We start from the raw sequence: 22,724 nt of genomic DNA on the forward strand, positions 1-22,724 counted from the left end.
TAGTATAAATATCACTTTTTACTATTGTATTGAGTAGCTTATGCCATTTTTCATATTTGGAGAGGCTGGCCATTCGGCCATGTCTAGACTATCTTCTCTTATGCATTTTCTACGGTGGAGTTTCTACACCTCATAGATTAAGGTGTGGAGCTCTACTGTTCTTCATGAATTAATGCAAGTACTATTGTTTCTTTTTCAATTCACGCCTACTTCTTCTCCAAGATATACTCTCGTACTTAATTCAGTTAAGTCAGAATGAAGGGGTGACCTGTGACAATCACCCAATCTTTGTTACTCGCTTAGCCAAGATCCGCGTGCCTGACAACCACAAAGCAGTCTACATGATGTTCAACGTAGTCATTGGACGACAGCCAGAGTATATTCTCTTGGGTATCTAATACACGGACTGAGTCCGTGAGATTAGTATCTTCGTGGTATAGGCTAGAACCATTGGCAGCATTCTTGAGATCCGGAAAGTCTAAACCTTGTCTGTGGTATTCCGAGTAGGATCTGGAAAGGAATGACTGTAACGAGCTTCAAACTTGCGAATGTTAGGCGCAGTGACAGTGTGCAAAAGGACAAGGGACCTATTCCGACGCTAGCGGAAACCGACAGATGATTAGCCGTGCGGTAGCTGTACCTGGTATTTTTCATTTGAGATGAGAAATCTGACAGTTGATTAGCCGTGCAGAGATTGTACCTGGTATTTTTCATCCGAGAGGATCATACAGCTTGCCATGGAAGGGAGCATGCATGATTGGAAGAAGACAATAGGAAAGCAGAGGTTCAGAAGCAACAAAGAATCTCCAAACGCTTATCTGAAATTTTCACCAATGAATTACATAAGTATGTTTATTTTATTTTATGTTTTATTTATCTTTTAATTGTCAAAACCTCATAACCATTTGAATCCTCCTGACTAAGATTTACAGGATGACCATAGCTTGCTTCAAGCCAACAATCTCTGTGGGATCGACCCTTACTCACGTAAGGTATTACTTGGACAACCCAGTGCACTTGCTGGTTAGTTGTGAGGAGTTGTGAAAAGTGTGAATCACAATTTCGTACACCAGGCACTCATCCTTCCCCAGTTTAAATCCTATCTCCAGGATGACTTCTTTTTCTTCCATCCACCCATGATATTGAAGCTCATGGAATCGAGATTTAAATCTCTTTTCACCATAAGTGAGTGGCTCCACAGGTTGCTTGCCTTTTTTCTTCTTAGCATTCGGTGAAGAGGCCATTGAGTATAAATGAAAAGGGCCGGATTCACACCAAACTTGGAATAGTGCTTGTCCTCAGGCACAAAAAATCTATGAGCAAAGCTAAGAAGAAAAGGGTTAGAGGATGAAATGTATAAGCACGTGATGAGGGTGATGAAGGGTGAATAAGAAAAAGGGATGTTCATGAGTTCAAAAGGTATTCCCCAAGTTGGGGGTGTGATGATTGGTGCTGTAGTGAGTTTAATTTTCAAAATTTCAAAAGCATGTTTGCATTCATCATCAAAGATAAAAGGATTGCTAACCACTAGTAAATTGCTTAGTGGTTTAGCTATTTTAGAAAAATCTTTGATGAATCTCCTGTAGAATCCAGCATGCCCCAAGAAACTTCTAACAGCTTTCACATTGGTTGGTAAAGGGAGTTTTTCTATGACTTCTACTTTTGCCTTGTCAACTTCTATACCTTTACTTGAAATTTTATGCCCAAGAACAATCCCTCAAGTACCTAGAAATGACATTTTTTTTCCAATTTAAAACCAAATTAGTTTCTTGGCATCTTTTCAAGATTAGAGTAAGATGATGCAAGCAAGTGTTAAAAGAGTCACCAAAAATAGAGAAATCATCCATAAAAACTTCAATGAACTTTTCTACCATGTCAGGAAAAATGGATAGCATGCACCTTTGAAAGGTTGTTGGAGCATTACACAACCCGAATGACATTCTTCTATATGCAAAGACTCCAAAGGAGCAAGTGAAGGAGGTCTTCTCTTGATCCTTGGAGTCCACCACTATTTGATTATAGCCCGAATATCCATCCAGAAAGCAATAGTAAGCATAGCGAGCTAGCCTTTCTAACATTTTATCAATGAAGGGAAGAGAAAAATGGTCCTTCCTTGTGGCATCATTCAATCTTCTATAATCAATGCACATTCTCCACCCAGTTACTGTCCTTGTTCGGATAAGCTCATTCTTTTCATTAGAGATGACAATCATGCCTCCCTTCTTTGGTACAACTTGGACTGGACAAACCTAGGGGCTGTCAGAAATAAGATATATGATCCCAGCATCCTATAACTTCATCACTTCTTTCTGAAAACCACTTCTTTCATTGTGGGATTTAGCCTCCTTTGAGATTGCACAACTGACTTAGAGTTTTTCTCCAAAAGTATTTTGTGCATACATATGGTGGGGCTTATGCCTTTCAGATCATCAATTGTTCATCATAATGCACTTTTGTAGGTTCTTAATACATCAAGGAGCTCTCCTTCTTCTTGTGCACTCAAAGTGGAGTTAATGATCACTGGAAGGGTCTCTCTATCACCAAGGAAGGCATATTTGAGGTTTGGAGGCAGAGGCTTCAACTCTTGCTTTGGTGCCCCTTCTTCCTTAACTTCACTTGAATTTTTAAGTGCTTGTGTCTCCTTTAAATCTTCCTCTTGAATGTCTTGAGCTTCTCCTTCATGGTCTTCATATTGGTTTGCTTCAAGTGCTTCTTCAACCAAAGTATCCACCATATCAATTCTCATATAGTTTTCTTTCTCAGCGGGGTATTACATTGCCTTGAAAACATTGATAACCATTTGCTCATCATGCATGCACCCTGAGAACCATTTCACCATTTTCAACATCAATAATTGCCCTAAGTGTGGTCAAGAAAGGTCTTCCAAAGATAATTGAGTTATTTTCCTCCTCATCCATGTCTAGGATCACAAAGTCAGTTGGAAAAATGAACTTTTCAACTTTAACTAATAGATTCTTCACTACTCCACTACTCCACTGGGTATCTTGAGAGATCTGTCAGCAAGTTGTAATGACATTCTTGTAGGCTTAACCTCCTCTATCATCAATTTCTTCATCATGTCAAGAGGCATTAGATTAATACTTGCTCCCAAGTCACATAGTGCTTTATCAATTGTCATGTTCCCAATAGTGCATGGTATAAGGAAGCTTCCCGAATCTTTGAGTTTTGGTGGAAGTCCCTTTTAAATGATTGCACTATATTCTTGGGTTAGGATCACAGTCTCTTTCTCATGCCAGCTTCTCTTCTTGGTGATAAGTTCTTTAAGAAATTTTGCATATAATGGCATCTGTTCCAAAACCTCAGCTAATGGAATGTTGATTTCAAGTTTCCTGAAGATTTCCAAGAACTTAGGGAATTGTTGATCCCTCATTTCTTTGTGTAGCCTCTGTGGGTAAGGAAGTTTGGGGACATAAGGCTTCACTCCTCCCTTCCTTTCCTCTGGTTGTGGCTTCATGATTTCCTTGTCTTTCTTAGAGGTTTGTGCCTCTTTGTCTTTCTTATGGTCCACCTTGTCATTTTTCTTCGGCTTTGTTGCATCTTTGTTGATGTCCTTGGTGTCTTCTCCAACCAACTTGCCACTTCTCAACTGCACAGCTTTACATTCCTCCCTTGGATTGGGGATTGTATCGCTTGGAAAGGCATTAGGTGGCCGTCCAGCTAGTTTCCTGGCCAATTGCCCCACTTGTCTCTCAAGGTTTTTCATAGAGGCATCTTGTCGTTCTTGTCCTTTAACTAGGCTTTGTGTAGTCTGAGCAAGTGCTTGTTGATAAACCTCAATTTTGTGATTTATCTTGTGCTTATTTTGGGAGATTTTATCACATTTTCCCACATTTATTCAATAAAATAGCATGGTTTTGTAATTCTCCTTTAATTTGTGCTTAAGTGCAAAAACATGCTTTTTAGGCCCTAAATTGGTGATTTTAATTCACTTTAATTCCATTCGATGCCTTGATGTGTTTGTTGAGTGATTTCAGGTTCATAAGACAAGTATCGGATGGAAGAAATGAAGAGAAAAGCATGCAAAGTGGGAGAACTCGTGAAGAAATGAAGGAACTGCAAAGCTGTCAATCCTGACCTCTTCGCACTTAATCGATCATAACTTGAGCTACAGAGATCCAAATGAGGCGGTTCTAGTTGCGTTGAAAAGCTATCATCCGAGACTTCAAAATGATATAAAATTTACCATATTTTCTTGGTGTTTAGGGACGCGTACGCATGCATCACGCGTACGCGTGGGTTGCTGCACGTGACTCACTAAAGGCAACTCATGGCCAGCAATTTCTGAAGCATTTTGGGCCCAATCCAACTCATTTCTGATGCTATTTCATGCAGAATTCAAGCTTGGGCAAGGGGGAACAATTGTTTGGAGTTTTTGCATCATGTAGCTTAGTTTCTAGAAAAAGAAGCTCCCTCTTCTCTCTATAATTAGGGTTCCTAGGGTTAATTGCATCATAGATCCATGTTTAATTATTTGCTTTCATCTTGTTTCTTCTACATTTTTATGCTCTAGTGATGTAACTCTCTTGCTCTCTCTTGTTAATTTTCCTTTTTGCTCTCTTTTGTGATGATAAACTCTTGATGGATTTGGATCTCTTTTAATGAATTTTGATATTTGATGTTCCTTTATTGTTGAATTGAGTTGTTGATCTTACTTTCTTTGCAATTGGTAGTTGGTAGATTTATTATTCTTACACATTTATTATGCTTTCCTTTTATGCCTTCCAAGTGTTTGACAAAATACTTGGTTGGATGTTAGAGTAGATTTTGAGCATTCTTGGTTTGGAAAGAGTAATTAGGTAATATTGAGTCATGAATACCCAATTCATGTTGGTGATCTAGAGTTGTTAGTTAATATGATTTCCATTGACTCTAATCTCTTGCTAATTCCATTAGTAAGTTAATTAGGATTTTTGGATTGAGATTAACTAGTCTTGTTTGACTTTCTCTCATGGAAGATAACTTACACCTTCCAACATTGGAGATGACAAAATAGGATAAATTATTGTTAATTATTGTTATTAGTGACTAGGATAGAAAGCCTATATTCTCAACCCTTGCCATGAATGTCTCTCTCTTTATTACTTGCTTCCTTTAATTACTTGCTTGATTTACTCTTCTTGTCATTTAAATTATTGCCCCTTCACTTTCTTGCCCTTTTACCAATCAAACCCCCTTGTTCTTCATAGCCAATAATTGATCACTTCATTGTAATTCCTTGTGAGACGACCCAGAGTTTAAATACTTTGGTTAATTCTTATTTGGGGTTTGTTACTAGTGACAACCAAATTTTTTATTGGGAGGACTGTTTGTTGGTATAAAACTATACTTGTAACGAGATTTCATTTATGAAATTCTAAACCATCAATTAAAATTCTCACATCACTCGTGTGGTTTAGTTGAGAGCTTGCAAGGTGGCTTCAAGAGTTGAGATTCTGGCTTCCTGATTCTTTCTTCCGAGTACCTTTGTGCTTAGAGTTTGTTGAGGGTTGCCCAACACCAAACTTAGAATTGATGTTTGGGGGCTTTGTAAAGCTCTGTACAGAAAGAAAGGGTTGGAACACTAGGTGTTGCACAGTTATCTCTCTTTTAGAGGGAGAATTGGGATGAGGCATCTTGAACAAGATGTGATCCTCCCCTAGTTGTAGAGTCAGTTCTCCCTTAGCCACATCAATGATAGCATTGGCAGTGGCTAGAAAAGGTCTTCCAAGGATGACAGAGTCATCCTCATCCTCTCTTATATCCAAGACTATGAAATTTGCAGAGATGTGATTTTCAACCTTTACTAAGATATCCTCTACTAAGCCACATGACTTCATTATCTTGTCTGCCATCTCTAATGAGATGTTTGCAACGTGTACCTCAATTATGCCCAACTTCTCCATTACAGAGAGTGGCATGAGGTTTATACTTGACCCTAGGTCACACAGAGCCTTTTCAAAAGTCATAGTACCTATGGTGCAAGGAATCAGAAAGCGTCCTTAAGCAAAGAAGAGTGAGAAGTTTATAGGATGAGAGAAGAGAGATCCATTAACTTACTACTTTAAGGTTTTGAGTTGGATGTGATGTCTTCTCATTTTATGTTCTCTCACTTGATTTTCCACGGTTGGCCCAACAAGATAGAGATTGGGATGTGACACACTCACAGATACTGAAGCATAGTAGGTATTTTGAATTATACAATATGCACAAAAATATCTTATATTGATACATAATTTTACATGCCAAGTGCTATTTCTCATGAAATTCTAGAGGTATTTCTGAAGCACAACAGAATTTGGTATTTTGGATTATGCAGTATGCACAGGGGCATCTGATATTGACACATAGTTTTACATGCCCATTTGATTTATTATTAACTGATCATTTTAAAAATTATTTTTTTCCCTAATAAATATTAAAATAAACAATTTAAAATATTTCAAATTCAGACAAAAAAAAACAAAAGAAAATACACGCATTTCTTTTTTAATGTATTCATCTTCTTTTTACAACAAAATACTCTCTTTTCTATAATCAAATCATGCGTACTCATTTTTTTTCTGATAAATTAAATTTAGGGCAAATCACTAATATAAGTCAAGGGGAGAAAAATTTTACACCAATCAACCAAATCAAAAACTGGTTCATGAATCAACCAAGAGATATTTCTATATAGTTCGAATCACCCAAATTCAAACTTCATCTCCATGTAATTCGAATCAGTCATACTGATTCGAATTACACACACGCACACACCCACTAATTCGAATCAACCTGATTTGAATTACACACACGCACACACCTACTAATTCGAATCAGGGTGATTCGAATTACACCCACGCACGCGTTCCAAAGTAATTCAAATTTAAGTGATTCGAATTACTCAATTTTTGGCTCTAGTAGTAATTCGAATTAGGTTGTTTCGAATTACTCATGCTTCGGCAATAAAAGGAGTTTGAACCAACCTCATTCGAACCACTTTTTCTTTATCATACCCCACCAAATCGCAGAGAAAACGACCCAGAACGACTCCAACAAAGGCTCGAGCAGGATATTCAGCCCATGGGGATAATCCGGAAAGACTATATCGTTTGGATGGAGTAGCTCATATAGCCAGGGTAATCAACGAAGAGGTTAGTACGTAATCTTTTTTTTTAAAGTAGGATTAAGTAACTTATTCGTTTGTTTATATACGTTATGTTAGTGGTTTTGATGGTAAATGACGTTGGTAACATTGTATGTGACTGACTTTTTATATTTTGTTAGTGATAATGTATGTGGTTTTGTTAGTGATTTTGTTAGTGGTTTTGCAAGTAGTTTATGCTAGTGGTTTCGTTAGTGGTTTCGTTGGTGGTTTTGCAATTGGTTTATGTTAGTGGTTTCGCAAGTGGTTTACGTTAGCGATTTTTGTTAGTGATTTTGTAATTGGTTTTGTAAGTGGTTTTAATTATCTGGTCCATTATATGTGCAGCCCCAGCGATGCATCTCGAGCATCCGATGGCAGCAGGGCATGCGACTGGACGAGAGGTACGTTTCGTACTTGCAGATGAAGGAGTTATACCATCTTGTGAGACTGAATGAGAGATGGTTCAGATTGGATCAGCCCCTTGTGAGTGATTTCGTCAAGCGGTGGCGTCCGGAGACGCACACATTTTACATGCCGTTCGGGGAGTGCACGATCACACTGCAGGACGCGGCGTACCAGTTGGAGTTGCCGGTCGACGGACGTTATGTCAGTGGTTGCTTGACGAATTTCCAGACATACATCCAGGGTGACCGTCCAGCTTGGATGTGGTTCCAGGAGTTGCTTGGTGTGTTACCTCCTGCGAACCAAATCCAAAAGTTTGCAGTGAACTGCAGCTGGTTTCAGGAGACGTTTGGAGAGTGCCCTGAGGGAGCCGACGAGGAGACAGTCAGGCATTATACTCAGGCCTAAATCATGATGCTGTTAGGCACTCAGCTGTTTACGGACAAATCCGGCAACCGTATTCACATTAGGTGGCTACCCTACGTGGCTAGGCTTGAGGATATGGGTGGCTACAGCTGGGGTCAGCAGCACTCACGTGGTTGTACTGGTACATGTGCCGAGTGGCCAACAAACATCTGCACTGAGGTCCTTTCTCGCTAACAGAAGGATTGTGACCTGACCACCCGCAACTCACATTGGTGGTATAACGAAAGCAAAATATCACCACATAGTATAACATTATAAGCGGACATGGAATAAAATAATTTTAGACGAAATAAAAAAAATGATAACAGTACCTCGAAGACAAGGCTGAACGTATCATACCCAACAGGTCTAAACCCAAGAAAGCGCCAAAAGATCCAAAACTGAAGTAGCTGTAACGGACCGACTAACTTCACATGTCTGTTGGCCGCTCAGCACATGCACCGGTACAACCACCCGAGTGTTGCCGACCCCCAGCTGTAGCCACCCATATCCTCAAGCCTAGCCACGTAGGGTAGCCACCTAATGTGAATACAGTTGCCGAACTTGTTGGCAAACAACTGAGTGCCTAACAGCATCATGATATAGGCCTGAACATAGCGCCTGACTGTCTCCTCGTAGGCTCCCTCAAGACACTCTCCAAACGTCTCTTGGAACCAGCTGCAGTTCACTGCAAACTTCTGGATTTGGTACGCAAGAGGTAACACACCAAGCAACTCTTGGAACCACACCCAAGCTGGACGGCCACCCTGGATGTATGTCTGAAAATCCGTCAAGCAACCACTGACATAACGTCCGTCGACCGACAACCCCAACTGGTACGCCACGTTCTGCAGTGTGATCGTACACTCCCCGAACGGCATGCGAAATGTGTACGTCTCCGGACGCCACCGCTCGACGAAGGCACTCACAAGGGACTCATCCAATCTGAACCATCTCTCGTTCAGTCTCGCAAGATGGTATAACCCCTTCATCTGCAAGTACGAAACGTACCTCTCATCCAGTCGCATGCCCTACTTCTATCGCATGCTCGAGATGCATCGCTGGAGCTGCACATATAATGGACCAGATAATTAAAACCACTTACAAAACCACTTACAAAATCACTTACAAAACCACTATCAAAACCACATACATTATCACTAACAAAACATAAAGAATCAATCACATACAATGTTACCAACGTCATTTACCATCAAAACCACTAACATAACGTATATAAACAAACAAATAAGTTACTTAATCCTACTTTAAAAAAAAAAAGATTACGTACTAACCTCTTCATTGATGACCCGACTATATGAGCTACTCCATTCAAACGATATAGTCTGTTCAGATTATCTCCCATGGGCTGAATATCCTGCTTTGTTGGAGTCGTTCTGAATCATTTTCTCTGAAATTTGGTAGGGTATGATAATGTAAAAGTAATTCGAATGAGGTTGGTTCGAACTCCTTTTATAGCCGAAGCATAAGTAATTCGAAATGCCCCAATTCGAATAACTACAGCCAATTCAAATCACTCCAATTCGAATTATTTTGGAACCCGTGCATGGGTGTAATTCGAATCACACTGATTCGGCGTGGGTGTAATTCGAATCACACTGATTCGAATTACTGTGTGTAATTCGAATCAAATTGATTCGAATTAGTGGGTGTGTGCGTGTGTATAATTCCAATCATATTGATTGAAGTTCGAATTTGGATGATTCGAACTATATAGAAATATCTCTTGGTTGATTCATGAACCAGTTTTTGATTTGGCTGATTGATATAAATTTTTCCTCCCATTGGCTTATATCAGTGATTTGTCCTTAAAATTACTTTACTTGTATTTTTTTGTTTATCCTAAATCAACCAAATCAAATCTTATATCAGAATAAAAAATATTAAATACGAGATAATTTTTATAAGACAGATATAAAATTATGTTTGAAAAAAATTTTATGATTCATAAGTAATTTATTAAAATTGGTTTTTGAAAAATAATTTTCTAAAGAGAGTAATACCTTTATTTTTTAAATTAACTGAAAATGGTTTTAAATAATCATAAACGTTGTTAGTAAAATAAATTTTAAAATTTAAAATAATTATAATATAAATAAATAGATAAAAAATTTTGATTCTAAATGAAATTTAGTATTAATAATTTAATTAAGAATAAATTTGAATATTTATAATACATGAGATTATATTAGATTTTTTAATTAACAAATTAACTTTAAAAAATATCTCTTTAAATGCTTTTAGAAAAAACTTCTAATTTGTTAAAATGATAAGTGATCTTTTTATTTGCCAAACTCAAAATAAATATATAGTTTGTTCTTTTGAAAAAAAAATAAATATATCTTTCACACAAATAAATTTACCAAATCAGACCTTATCTTGCAAAAACTTTCAATTTTCCTCCATGCATGCACTTTACAATTGATGACAGATTGTATCTTCTCCCTGAGTTATATGCCTCATGTTACTGCACTCTAACTGCAAAGGCTGAGAGTGCATTATTGTCACCTCTGCCATGATGCTAGCTATCCTCTATGAACTACATGGAAGCAGAAATAAACTTATGGACTTGCACATATGAAAATATTCAGAAACAATTCTACAACTTCAAAAAGCATAGTTTATCATACTTTCAAGTCAAGCAAACACTGAAAGCATTGTTGCTTTCTTTTACACTGTCACAGACCAACAGATAATATCAACAACAAAACCAAAATTACTGAAAAAAGGAAGCACATCAAATAAGTGCATAAACTAAAAATTGATCCTATCACATTTATACAATTTTGAAGCACAAACTATAATAGCGAGAAACATGACCAAACTCAGCCATACCTCTTCATGGTCCATTTTTAGAACTCAAATCTTTGCCTAGTATAATAGCAAGAAACATGACAAAGTCAAACTCGGTCAACCTGAGATTTATAAACTATACATGAATTTAACATTATACATATTGAAATTTAAGAAGCTAAAAATAAATTTAATAGATGGTTTACATTACATACAGAAGCTACCAATCTGTCTTGGAGATAGAGAAGTCTTATTGAAGGCAGGAAAGTTATTGAAAAAGGATTACACGGGAGAATTGGAAGGGGTAATCTGGTGAGATTAGTTGAGGATATGTGGTTGGCAAACAAAGATATATTATAACATTGTTCTTTACAGAAATACAATTGAAAATTGTTAAATAATTTAATTTAATATATATTTTACTAAAAATATAATACTAGTTTATCTTTAAGTTAACTTCACTATAAGATTCATAAACACTATCATTTTCAAAGTTTGACCCTATAATGATAACAAATATGAAGTTAGTCCATAAATCAGTGAATACTTTAAAACAAAACGTAACAAAAATTTGAACGTTCTACAACCAACACGGCAGAAGACACGAGCAAAAGAACAAAATGGCACAGAGAAATAAGGAGAGAGAAGAAAAGATGGCAACAAAAACGAAAAAGTTCGTGACCGAAGGCACAAGCAAAAGAACAAAATGGCACCAAAAAAAGAAAAGAAGAGAGAAGAAAAGATGTGATAAGTGATAACTCTTCAATAAGAGTTAATTTTTATCATTTTACAACAAATAATTATATTAGTTTTAATATTATAATTGCTTGTTATATATTTTATTTAATCTGATTTTTATTTCATCAATGTCTTTTATTGTGTTTAGGTATAATAATGCAAAAAGACAGCAGCACTAATGGCAACTCCATGCTCTATTTCTACCAATTCATTCCATTAGCTTATCACCCATAAAGAATCTCATCATTCTTTCAATCAGCCTATCTTTGGAATACTTTTTCATTAAAATTATGAAGAATGGCAATCAAACAAGGATGTAGCTTCAGAATTATGTTCTATTCATTTTGGTATAAAAGAGCCATGCAAAGGAAAGAAAGGGGGGGGAGAGGAGGAGAGAAGAGAGGAACCAAAGAAACAGGGACGGATCCAGAAATTTCAATATGGAGGGGCCGAATTTTAAGAAATTAGTTAAGTAAAAAATATTAGTGAATTAAACAATTAAGACATAAATTCATCACATAATAAAAAATAATACATATAAAACTATTAAATTTTATAATATTTTTTTATTTTTTAAACACATATCTCATATATAAATATAGTTTCTTAAAATTTTGGGGGGGGCGAGGCCACTCGCCCCCCTCTAGGTCCGTCGCTGCAAAGAAACACAATATTTGAAAGTTAACTCAGAATTTCTCCAAGCAATGGAAATATCACAATAACAACTTAGAGCCAAATTCTTGTCAACTAAAATCATGTACTTCTTTCTCTCACCTTCAATTTCAATCTCCATTTCATTTTACTTCATTATGAACTAAATTTATTGGCTAGGACATTGATGTAACCCATAATGTGAATTGATGTTATAAATTTATGTTATTCAATGATTTATGCTATAAATCATGTGTTTATAATCGAACTTAATGCTTTTAAATGCTTGATCACCATTTAAATGATATGTTGATTTACGATGCACTTGAAAAAGATGTAATGAAGCTACTGAATTATAAACACCATAAATTGAACGAAAACTAGAGACAGACAAACGCCGATTTATGTGGTTATTATGAAGTTTCACAAAAATATAATCCTTTACTCACATAAATTTTAGCTAAGAGATTAATACATCTATATGAGTTAAGAGAGTTTTTTTATCTTGAGAAAGACTAGAAACTACATTAGAAATCTTAACCAATTTGAATTCATAACAAATACACTGAATAACACTAAAACTAACACAATCAATTCCAGAATGTAGTAAAATCAAATGTCCTAGCAACTGATTTATTGCATACAAGTAGTTTTTCCATTACCTGCTTTTATTACTATTTATATTTTTCCTGTATTCTCTACATGCATACAATCAAATTCAGCAATACAATTAAAATCTGTCAATCCAAATAATAGTTGAAAAAGCAAACTCAATGATTGACAATTCCTCGCAAAACAATAATTTACTCATTATTTTTTTTACTTGAAACTGCTAGTGCACTTGCTATTCAGTGTTATACTCAAAGCACGTCAAGTTTTTGGTGCTGTCGCCAGGAAATTATTCAATATCCATAAAAAGCTCAATTAACTATCACAATGCAACTAGAGATCTTTTAAATCTTGTCCTTTATTTTGGAAAACTAGTTTTGGCAACTTTTTCACCATCCCAACAAGCTATGGGTTCAACTGTTGACGGAAAAATACCATTCTTCTAAGGATGATTGTTTTAGTCAGTCTCGAGGAAGGGGATCTTATGTTTGGAAGAGTATATGTCGAGCTTGGGATATCCTAAAGGAAGGTTTTAGTTGGTGCATTGGGGATTTGGAACAGAACTTTTGGTTTTCTAAATGGAGAAGAGAGGGACGACTGTGTCAGGAAATGGATTATGTTCACATTTCTAATTCGGATCTCAGGATCTTGGACCTTTGGTCATCTGGACAGTGGAACCTTGAGAATATCTATTCTCCTCTGAATCAGTCTCTGCAGAGCAACATTAACTCTTACAACCCAGATGTTCAAGCTGGTTCAGAGGTCGGTTGGGGTTGGACTGGTGCGGCCTCAAAGGTTTATGATAGTTAAAAATCCGAGATATCATGTCTTGGAAATGGCGTGCTGATCTTCGGTTGATCTTGAGAGATGCAAATACAGTAGCAGACATCATGGCAAAGACTGCAATGAGGACGATTTCTCCCCAAGTGGAGCTTCCATTGCCTTGGAAGGAGTTTGAGAGTAGTATTCAGCGGGACTGCCTTTCTTAAGCAGTTTCTTGTTTTTTTTCTTTCTTAGTTTTTGTTTATTTTTTTTTAAGTCACAAAAAAAAAAATCTTGTCCTTTATTCAACCTTTAGAAAAGAGAGAACATAAAAAACAAATAACTTTTTTGGTTTTTTGAACAACTGGTAGGTGAGGGTGGATATTTAAATTAATTAAATAATAATAAATCCTTAAAAATGCTGATTAAAAACTGTATTTTAAATGACAAGTAGCATTTTTCATTAACTATTAATTTGAATTTTTTTATTTTAGTTTTGTACTTAGATATATTTAATTTGTACAAACAAAAATTTCTTTCACTGGTTTGTTTTACTGTTGTTAAAAAAAAATCTGCATCATCATCGGCATCCTTCACAGTCCATACGCGACCCAAAACCAATCAAAAAGCAAAATCACCCAAACCATAAAAAGTTTCAGATCCACGCACCCAAATTGAAATCCATACATCATACATCAATTGACATCCGGCCATCACTAATACAGAAACAAAATACCTGAAACTGTTCACCACTACCTTGTACCAAACAGCCATCAACCATCACTCAAACACCAACATATCCTCAACCTTCATCCAAAAACAGAAGCAGATTTGGGAAAAAAAAATTAGAAGAGTTTTTTTTGTAGTAAATAAATCAATTTTTGATAAAAAAAAAATTTAAGAAAAAAAATGTGTTGCCAAAAATAACCTTTTTCTTCACTGAGACAGAACCTCTATCAGCAGCGTCGTCTGTGTTTCTGCTCTGATCTCTCTTTACCGAACGGTTTTTCTGCATGCAGCAGCACCACGGCCCTTCTCTCACTTCTCTGCGCCGCTCCTCTGACTTCTGCCATTCTTCTTTTTCTTAGCCGCTTCAACCACCATCACCGTCAATCCGTCATCTCTTTCTCTTTCTGAAAAAAAATAAATAATAAATAAAAAAATTTACTGAGTTAAAAAAATAATAATAATAAAATAATAAAATGTACTCTGTGACCAGAAGCTTGCATGCACAGACGGCGTTGTCTCTGATTTCTCGTTCTTCATCTCTGCTGTTCGCCAGAAACAGAGCAGAGAATCTGCCTTCTTCTTCGTCACCTCTTCTTTCTTCTCACCGTCGTCCTCTGGGTCGTCACTGTCACCATCACTGGCGAGCTCCTCCTTACTCCTTGCCAGTGATCTGAGACTCTGCCGCCATCTCTATCTCCTTCACCGGCGAAGTCTTCTTCTTAATCGCCGGTGACATCTCTCTTCTTCTTACCCAAACCCCTCTGTTTTTCCAACCCCTCATTTCTAGCTTTTCTCTTACTCCTCTGATCCTCTCTCTCTCTCCGTGTATTTTCTTTTTTAGTTTTTATCACGTGTGAGTTGTGAGTTGTGAATTGAGAATTGTGTACTATACATACCTTCACCTATTATTCTGTTCTTCCAAAATATGTAGTAACTAAAAAATCAGCCAAAAACAATAAATATTTTTACACCCTAAGTGTAGGATTAGATGTGAGTTAAGTTAGTTTATAAGTCCGTTTGACTCGTTAATAGTTTGATAAACTGAATTTGTGAGTTGGTGAGCCGAGTTTAAACTTTGATTTAAGTTTATAAATTAAATGAGTCGAGCTTGAACTTGGATAAGCTCAACTCATTAACTCGTATCCCGTTTAAAATATTTAAATTATGATTTCAATCATAAATTACAATTATAATTTTAAAAAAAAAATTTGATATAATATTACATTTTTTTTCTTTATTTTACTATTAATATGTTGATATTGCAAGTCTAAATTACAGTATTTTACTTAATCTTGACTGAAAAAGAAAATAGTTACGTGTTTCTATCATTTAATTTATTTAATACACAATGTACTAACACTAACGATATTTTTTTAAAAAATATATTGATAAAAATAGATATAATATAATTACAAATATAACATAAATAAATAAAATATATAAATAAATGCGAAACCAATATGTTTACTAATGTCTTTGTTAAATTTTATAAATTAGATAATAAATTATGTATTTGGTTGCTTGGTGATCACATAGATGATCAAGTAATTGGATTGTAAATTTATCTCATAGTGTACATCTTATTTTTTTCTCATTTTTGAATGAAAGCGATAATTAAGGGAGTAAGTAGTAATATATAAAGAAAAAAAAACTGTACAACAACACATAATTATAACCTAAAGAAATATTCATATTAAAATTTTACATACTGCAATTTATAAAGATCAATCACAATGTACTAGTGCCAATGAGTAATAGCTCAAATGGCATAGTCTCCCCCATACTTAATTAAGAAGTTGCGAGTTCAAGTCTCATATTTTTGGTAAAAAAAAATCACAATGTACTGGTTACTTCTCTCTATTTTTGACCATGATATGAGTTTTTCTTTTCTAGTCAAGAATCTAATAACATCTAATTGAACAAAAAAAATGAATTAAAAGTACCAAATTAAGGACAAATGAGTGAATAATATAAGAAATTATAACTTTGAACGTGTATAAAATAAAAAGAATTTACTTATCTATTTTATATTAAATGATAAAACTAACAATAGTATATTAATAAAATGATATACCTTTAAAAAATCACAATATAATTTCAAATATTATACAATTTTTTGGCAAAACTTAAAATCAAAAGAAAAATAATTTTGTGTGGGTTAATATAAATTAATTACGTACCAAATAAGTAGAATCGTTCATTTGTTTGTTTCAATATATTAGCATGAGCAAGCAAATTAAAATGATTATCCAGAATTTTACGATCATCGACTAAATGTACTATACCTGACTCCATCTTAAAAGATATTTTGCACGTGTGTACAGTCAGAAAATATATTCCACTTGATTTTTCGATCTCAAAATTTGAGAAGACATAGACTTTCCTTTCTACCAATTCATTCTCAAATATTTTTGTCAAATAATTCTTGATTGAACAATGAATTTTATTGTATTGCAAAACAAATTAAATATAAAAGCTATTAAAAAGAATTGTCTTTGACTTGATTGAACAATGAATTTTATCGTATTACAAAATAAATTAAATATAAAAGCTATTAGCATTTGCAAAGCTATTAAAAAAAATTGTCTTTGACTTGTGAAATAGTGTACTTATAAAATTAACTTAAAATATGAACTACAAATATTTATAAGAATTTAATTTTGATGCACTGACAGTGTAAAGTAGTTTTACACGTGTATCCAATTACGTAATGACACATCAATAAAAATAAATACATTTCACATTGACCGCGTGAATAGTCATCCAAAAGAACGGATGTGATTACACGACTATGTAAAACGCTTTACACTGTCAGTGCATCAAAATTAAACTCTATTTATAAATTGAACTTAGCATTACTTGAAAAAATTTAGTAAATGAATCAATTAATCTTATCATCTATTAGAACTATTTCTATGTAAACCGTCTTACTCTTGTCAAACTTAAATGGAACTTTTTATAGCCTTATAATTTTTGTCTTTATTTTTCACACTTTCTCTTCGTATAATCTACTATAGGTGATACTATTAATAGGATCGTAGTCAATGGTCATTAACTATGGAAAAAAATAGAATAAAGGCTACGTGAAAATTATAAATTTTTTAAATAATAAACATGAAAGAAAATTATGTATTATTTATTAAATATTAATTATAATATAATTATAATAAATATATTTTTTATAAAATAATTTAGAATAGAGAATAGAAAAGTTCATTTTGAAGGGAAAATAGAGTCATGAGAGATCGATACGTCACCTTCATTAGTTGGGGAAAAACCCAGTTTTAGTATATTAAGTAGATATTAAAAATATAGATTAAATGCATATAGGGTATACGTATGATATATGTTACGGATCCAGCCCGCGGATCCCGGACCCAAGGTTGAGCCCGAACCCGGCACCTCGGGTCCGACCCACCTCTCTCTCTTAGAAGGCCCAAAACCGGCCCTCCGGAAATCCTAAACTGACTTTCGAATTCAAACGTCTCCCTTATCTTGGCTAAGGACGGGAGGCAACAAAACCTTCTACTGCGACTACCACCGAGGTTATGGTCACAAAACACAAGATTGTTTCGACCTTAAAGACGCCCTCGAACAAGCCATACGAGACGGCAAACTCCCAGAATTTGCCAAAATCATCAGGGAACCAAGACGTGCGGAAAGAGACAGGTCGCCGGAAAAAGACGGGCGTAACCCGAGAACCCAAAGGCAACCCCCCAGGGAAAGCCCAGAAGACGACCCGACCATCATCGTAAACGTCATCACGGGTAAGTACATATCGAGCAAGTCGAAACTAACAATGAAAAAAGATCTCAAAGTAATGGCGGTCAGAAACCAAACTCCAACCATCACGGCTGACAACACGATAACCTTCTTACCGGAGGATTGCCAGCACGGCACCTCGGCCGAAGATGCCCCCTTCGTCATCTCGGCTAGAATCGGAACAGGACTAGTACGAAGGATACTGGTAGACACTGGGGCAGACTCGAACATCCTCTTCCGAGGAGCCTTCGATAAGCTCGGGCTCCACAACGATAACCTCCAAACACACCGCAACGGTGTCACGGGACTCGAAGACAACTTTCTCAAACCAGACGGCTCGATCACCCTTCCCATCACCATAGGAACAAGCAACCAAAAGAAGACAATCTTATCCGAATTCGTAGTCCTAAAAGACTCCACATCCTATAACGTGATTCTCGGAAGAAAAACAATCAACGACTTCTCCGCAGTCATCTTTACCAAATACCTCCTTATGAAGTTTAGAACCGACGACGGCTCCGTCGGTACCATCCACGGGGACCGAGAAGTCGCAGCCGAATGCGACAACACCAGCCTAGCCCTAAGAAAGAAATCCCGAGACGCGGCCGGGGTATTCCTAGCCGACCTGGATGCTCGGCAAGACGGCCAACCCAGGCCGGAGCCAGAAGGAGACATGGAAAAGCTACAAATAGGGCCAAGCAAAGAGGAATACACCTTCATTAATAGGAACCTTCCATACGATCTCAAAGAAGAACTCTCCCAACTCTTGAAACAAAACAGAGATTTATTCGCATTTACACCAGCCGACATGCCGGGAATAAGCCCCGACCTCATATCCCACCGGCTAGCCGTGGACCCCAAAGCTAAACCAGTGGCACAAAGGAGGCGAAAAATGTCGCCAGACCGAGCCGCCGAGGTCAAGAAGCAAGTCAAAGCCCTACTCGAAGCCAACTTCATCAGGGAACTCCCTTACACGACCTGGTTAGCAAACGTCGTGCTAGTGAAAAAATCTAACGGGAAATGGCGAATGTGCGTCGACTACACGGACCTCAATAAAGCCTGCCCGAAGGATGCCTTCCCCCTACCAAACATCGACAGATTAGTGGATGCCGCATCCGGCCACCAATACCTCAACTTCATGGACGCATATTTTGGCTACAACCAGATTCCGATGCACCAACCAGACGAAGAAAAAACAGCGTTCATCACCCCAGACGGGACATACTGTTACACAGTGATGCCCTTCGGCCTGAAAAATGCTGGAGCCACCTATCAAAGACTCGTCAACAAGATATTTCAAAACCTGTCCGGAAGCAAACTAGAAGTCTACATAGACGACATGCTCGCTAAGACTAAATCCAACGAACAACTCACCGACGACCTCAAGGTCATAATGAACACCCTACGAAAGCACCAAATGCGACTCAACCCGGCAAAATGTGCCCCCGGGATGGAGGCAGGGAAGTTCCTCGGCTTTATGATCACCCAACGCGGAGTTGAAGCAAACCCAGAGAAATGTCGCGCCGTCCTCGAAATGACGAGCCCAAAAAACCTCAAGGATATCCAAAAGCTCACCGGCCGATTGACGGCGTTATCACGCTTTCTCGGGGCATCGGCTCAAAAAGCGATCCCTTTCTTCAAACTAATGAAAAAAGGAGCCCCTTTTAAATGGGAGACAAAGTGTGAAGAAGCGTTCCAGCATTTCAAGAAAGTCCTAGCGGAACCACCAATCCTCGCCAAACCCCAAACAGGGGAAACACTCTACCTGTACCTCTCCATCACGGAAGAGGCACTCGCAGCAGCACTCATCCGCGAAAACATGAAAAAGGAACAAGAACCTATCTACTTTATAAGCAAAGTCTTGCAAGAAGCGAAAACTCGCTACTCACGACTAGAAAAATTAGCTTTTACACTCCTCACGGCCTCCCGGCGCCTGCGACAATACTTCCAGGCCCACCCCTTGACGGTCCGAACTGACCAGGCGGTCAAACAAGTACTATAAAAACCCGACCTTGCGGGAAGAATGTTAGCGTGGTCCATCGAACTATCTCAATTCCAAATCAAGTTCGAACCCCGGTACACGATCAAAGCACAGACCATGGCCGACTTTATCGCCGAGATGACCCCAGGAAACTCCACCCCCGAATCATGGAAACTACATGTTGACGGCTCATCGAACGTCAGCTCTGGAGGTGCCGAAGTCATTCTCGAAAGTCAGAACGGAGTCGTAATCGAACAATCAGTACGATATGAATTCTCAGTCTCAAACAACCAGGCAGAATACGAGACCCTCCTGGCAGGCCTAACCCTAGCTCGAGAGGTCGGAGCAAAGATCATAGAGGTAAACACTCACAGGTAGTCAGCTCCCAAATCAACGGAGACTACCAGACACGAGACCCCCTACTCCAACAATACCTCGCCAAGGCAAACAAACTAAAAGAAGGATTCGAGCGAGTTACCATACAACATGTCCCTAGAGAACGAGAACGAAACGCCAGGGCAGACCTACTTTCCAAACTAGCCAGTACCAAACCAGGACACGGTAACAAATCGCTTATCCAGGAAGTCGTCAAGTCACCCTCTGTGTCAACGACAACCAACGCTCATCTAACACTATCGAACCAAGGATCTTGGACCTACCCTATCCTGCAATACCTCCTTGACGGAACCCTGCCGTCGGATCCCAAAGAGGGTAAACGAATAAAACGGGAAGCCGCCAACTATACCGTTGTCACAGGACAGCTATACAAACGCGGATTCTCGCAACCCCTGCTCAAATGCGTCGAACCCGAGAACATGGAGTACATACTCCGTGAAATCCACGAAGGTTGCTGCGGCCACCACGTCGGAGGAAAAACATTAGCCCAAAAAGTCATCAGAGCAGGCTACTTCTGGCCCACGGTTATCCGGGATTCCATACAAATAGTTAAAAGCTGCGACAAATGCCAAAGGCACGCCAATATCCACCAAGCCGCGCCACACCAACTCAGCACCATATCGGCAGAACGGCCATTCGGCACCTGGGGAATCGACCTCGTCGGACCTTTTCCTACGGCACCCGGTCAACTCCGGTACCTCATCGTCGCCATAGACTACTACACCAAGTGGATCGAAGCCAAACCCCTAGCCTCCATAACGGCAGCCCAATGCCGTAAATTCCTCTGGCGACAGATCATCACCCGATTCAGGATCCCCGAGATCGTTATCTCGGACAACGGAATCCAATTTGCTGACAAAAATTTCAGAGAATTCTTAGAAGAACTACGCGTATCTCACCGTTTCAGCTCGGTAGAACACCCCTAAACAAACGGACAGGTGGAATCCGCAAACAAAATAATCATCAAAGGACTCAAGAAACGGCTCGACGAAGCCAAAGGACTATGGGCCGACGAGCTCGGATCGGTCCTATGGTCATACCGAACCACACTGCAAACGACCACGGGAGAAACCCCCTTCTGATTAACATACGGCGTGGAGGCGGTCATCCCAGTAGAAATCGGAGACCCAAGCCCCAGGAAAATGGTCGGCGGTAACAACGATGAAGCAGAACGAGACCTCATTGACGAGGAAAGAAGCATAGCTCACATCAAAGAGATAGCCCTAAAACAGAGAATCAGCTTAAGATACAACCATGGCGTCGTCCGACGGAAATTCGCGGCCAACGACCTCGTCCTATGACGAAACGACATCGATCCCCCGACCCCAGGAGAAGGGAAACTCACCCCCAACTGGGAAGGACCATACCGAATCAAGGCGGTAATCAAAAAAGGAGCATACAAACTCGAACGGCTTAACGGCGACGAAATCCCAAGGACCTGGAACGCCGCAAACTTACGGCGATACTACACCTATGCCGACCTAACTAGGTCACCTCTTTTTTACTTGTTTATGTATCCTCCCATTCTACAAATTTGCTTATCTTCCCATTTTACAAACTCTTAAAAATTGCTTAAGTATCAATCCCGGGTACTCTCAATCCCAGGTACTCTTTTCCCCCAAAGACGGAGGGTTTTAACGAGGCCCACCCATCAATAAAATTCCATTAAAAGGCTATCCCTAAATTCTTCAATTTTAAGATGTCCCAAACAACGGAACAAAATTACGGCCACGACTGGGGGACTGATCACCCCCCAGGCCCGACACACGGATATCCACGAAAATACGACCACACGACGGTCCGCTCATCCCAAACGGAATGAAATAAACCAAAAAACGGAACAGTCTTAAACGGAATATACAAAAAGGCCCGAACGGCCGAAAAAGTCACTTAACGAATTCGGAATTACGAAGTCACGGTTACACGGCCCACGGCCAAACCAAAATATCCAAAAAACAAAACCAAGTCTCAAGACAAAAATACAAAATTACAAAGAGATAAAGCTACTCGAGGTCGACTATCCGGCCATCACAAACGGTCTTGAACGCTCCCATCACGGACACGTCCACGCCCGGAGCCAGTACCAGGGCCTGTGCCTTCATCGTCTCCTCGGTAGCAGCAATCGCATCCTTAGCATCGGCCAACAGCTCCGTTTTCTCCCTCTTCAAGGCAGCAACCTCGGCCTTCAGAGCCTCCGACTCAGTGAGAAGCACAGCAGCTTGAGAACCTGCATCTGACGCCCGCTGCCGCTCCTCAGCCAATTGGAAAAGAAGCGAAGTCTCAACCTCAGAAAGCCGGAGAATCTCCGCCCAGGCCTCCTCAGAAGACTTCACTGCCTTCTCCCTCGCA

The 22,724-nt window shown here is 38.4% G+C and overlaps 1 long non-coding RNA gene across 1 annotated transcript in view; it reads right to left on the bottom strand.

The window, feature by feature from the left end:
• The window catches only part of LOC110266097, a 79,209-nt gene extending 64,915 nt beyond the window's left edge, over positions 1-14,294 (bottom strand). The window contains exons 1-2 of the long non-coding RNA XR_002353031.1: positions 14,244-14,294; positions 10,328-10,493 (exon numbers count right to left, since the gene is read on the bottom strand). This is a non-coding gene — a long non-coding RNA (uncharacterized LOC110266097). The remainder of the gene's footprint in view (positions 1-10,327; positions 10,494-14,243) is intronic.

Source organism: Arachis ipaensis, chromosome B08 (assembly GCF_000816755.2).
Source record: "Arachis ipaensis cultivar K30076 chromosome B08, Araip1.1, whole genome shotgun sequence".
NCBI classification, from domain to species: domain Eukaryota; kingdom Viridiplantae; phylum Streptophyta; class Magnoliopsida; order Fabales; family Fabaceae; genus Arachis; species Arachis ipaensis.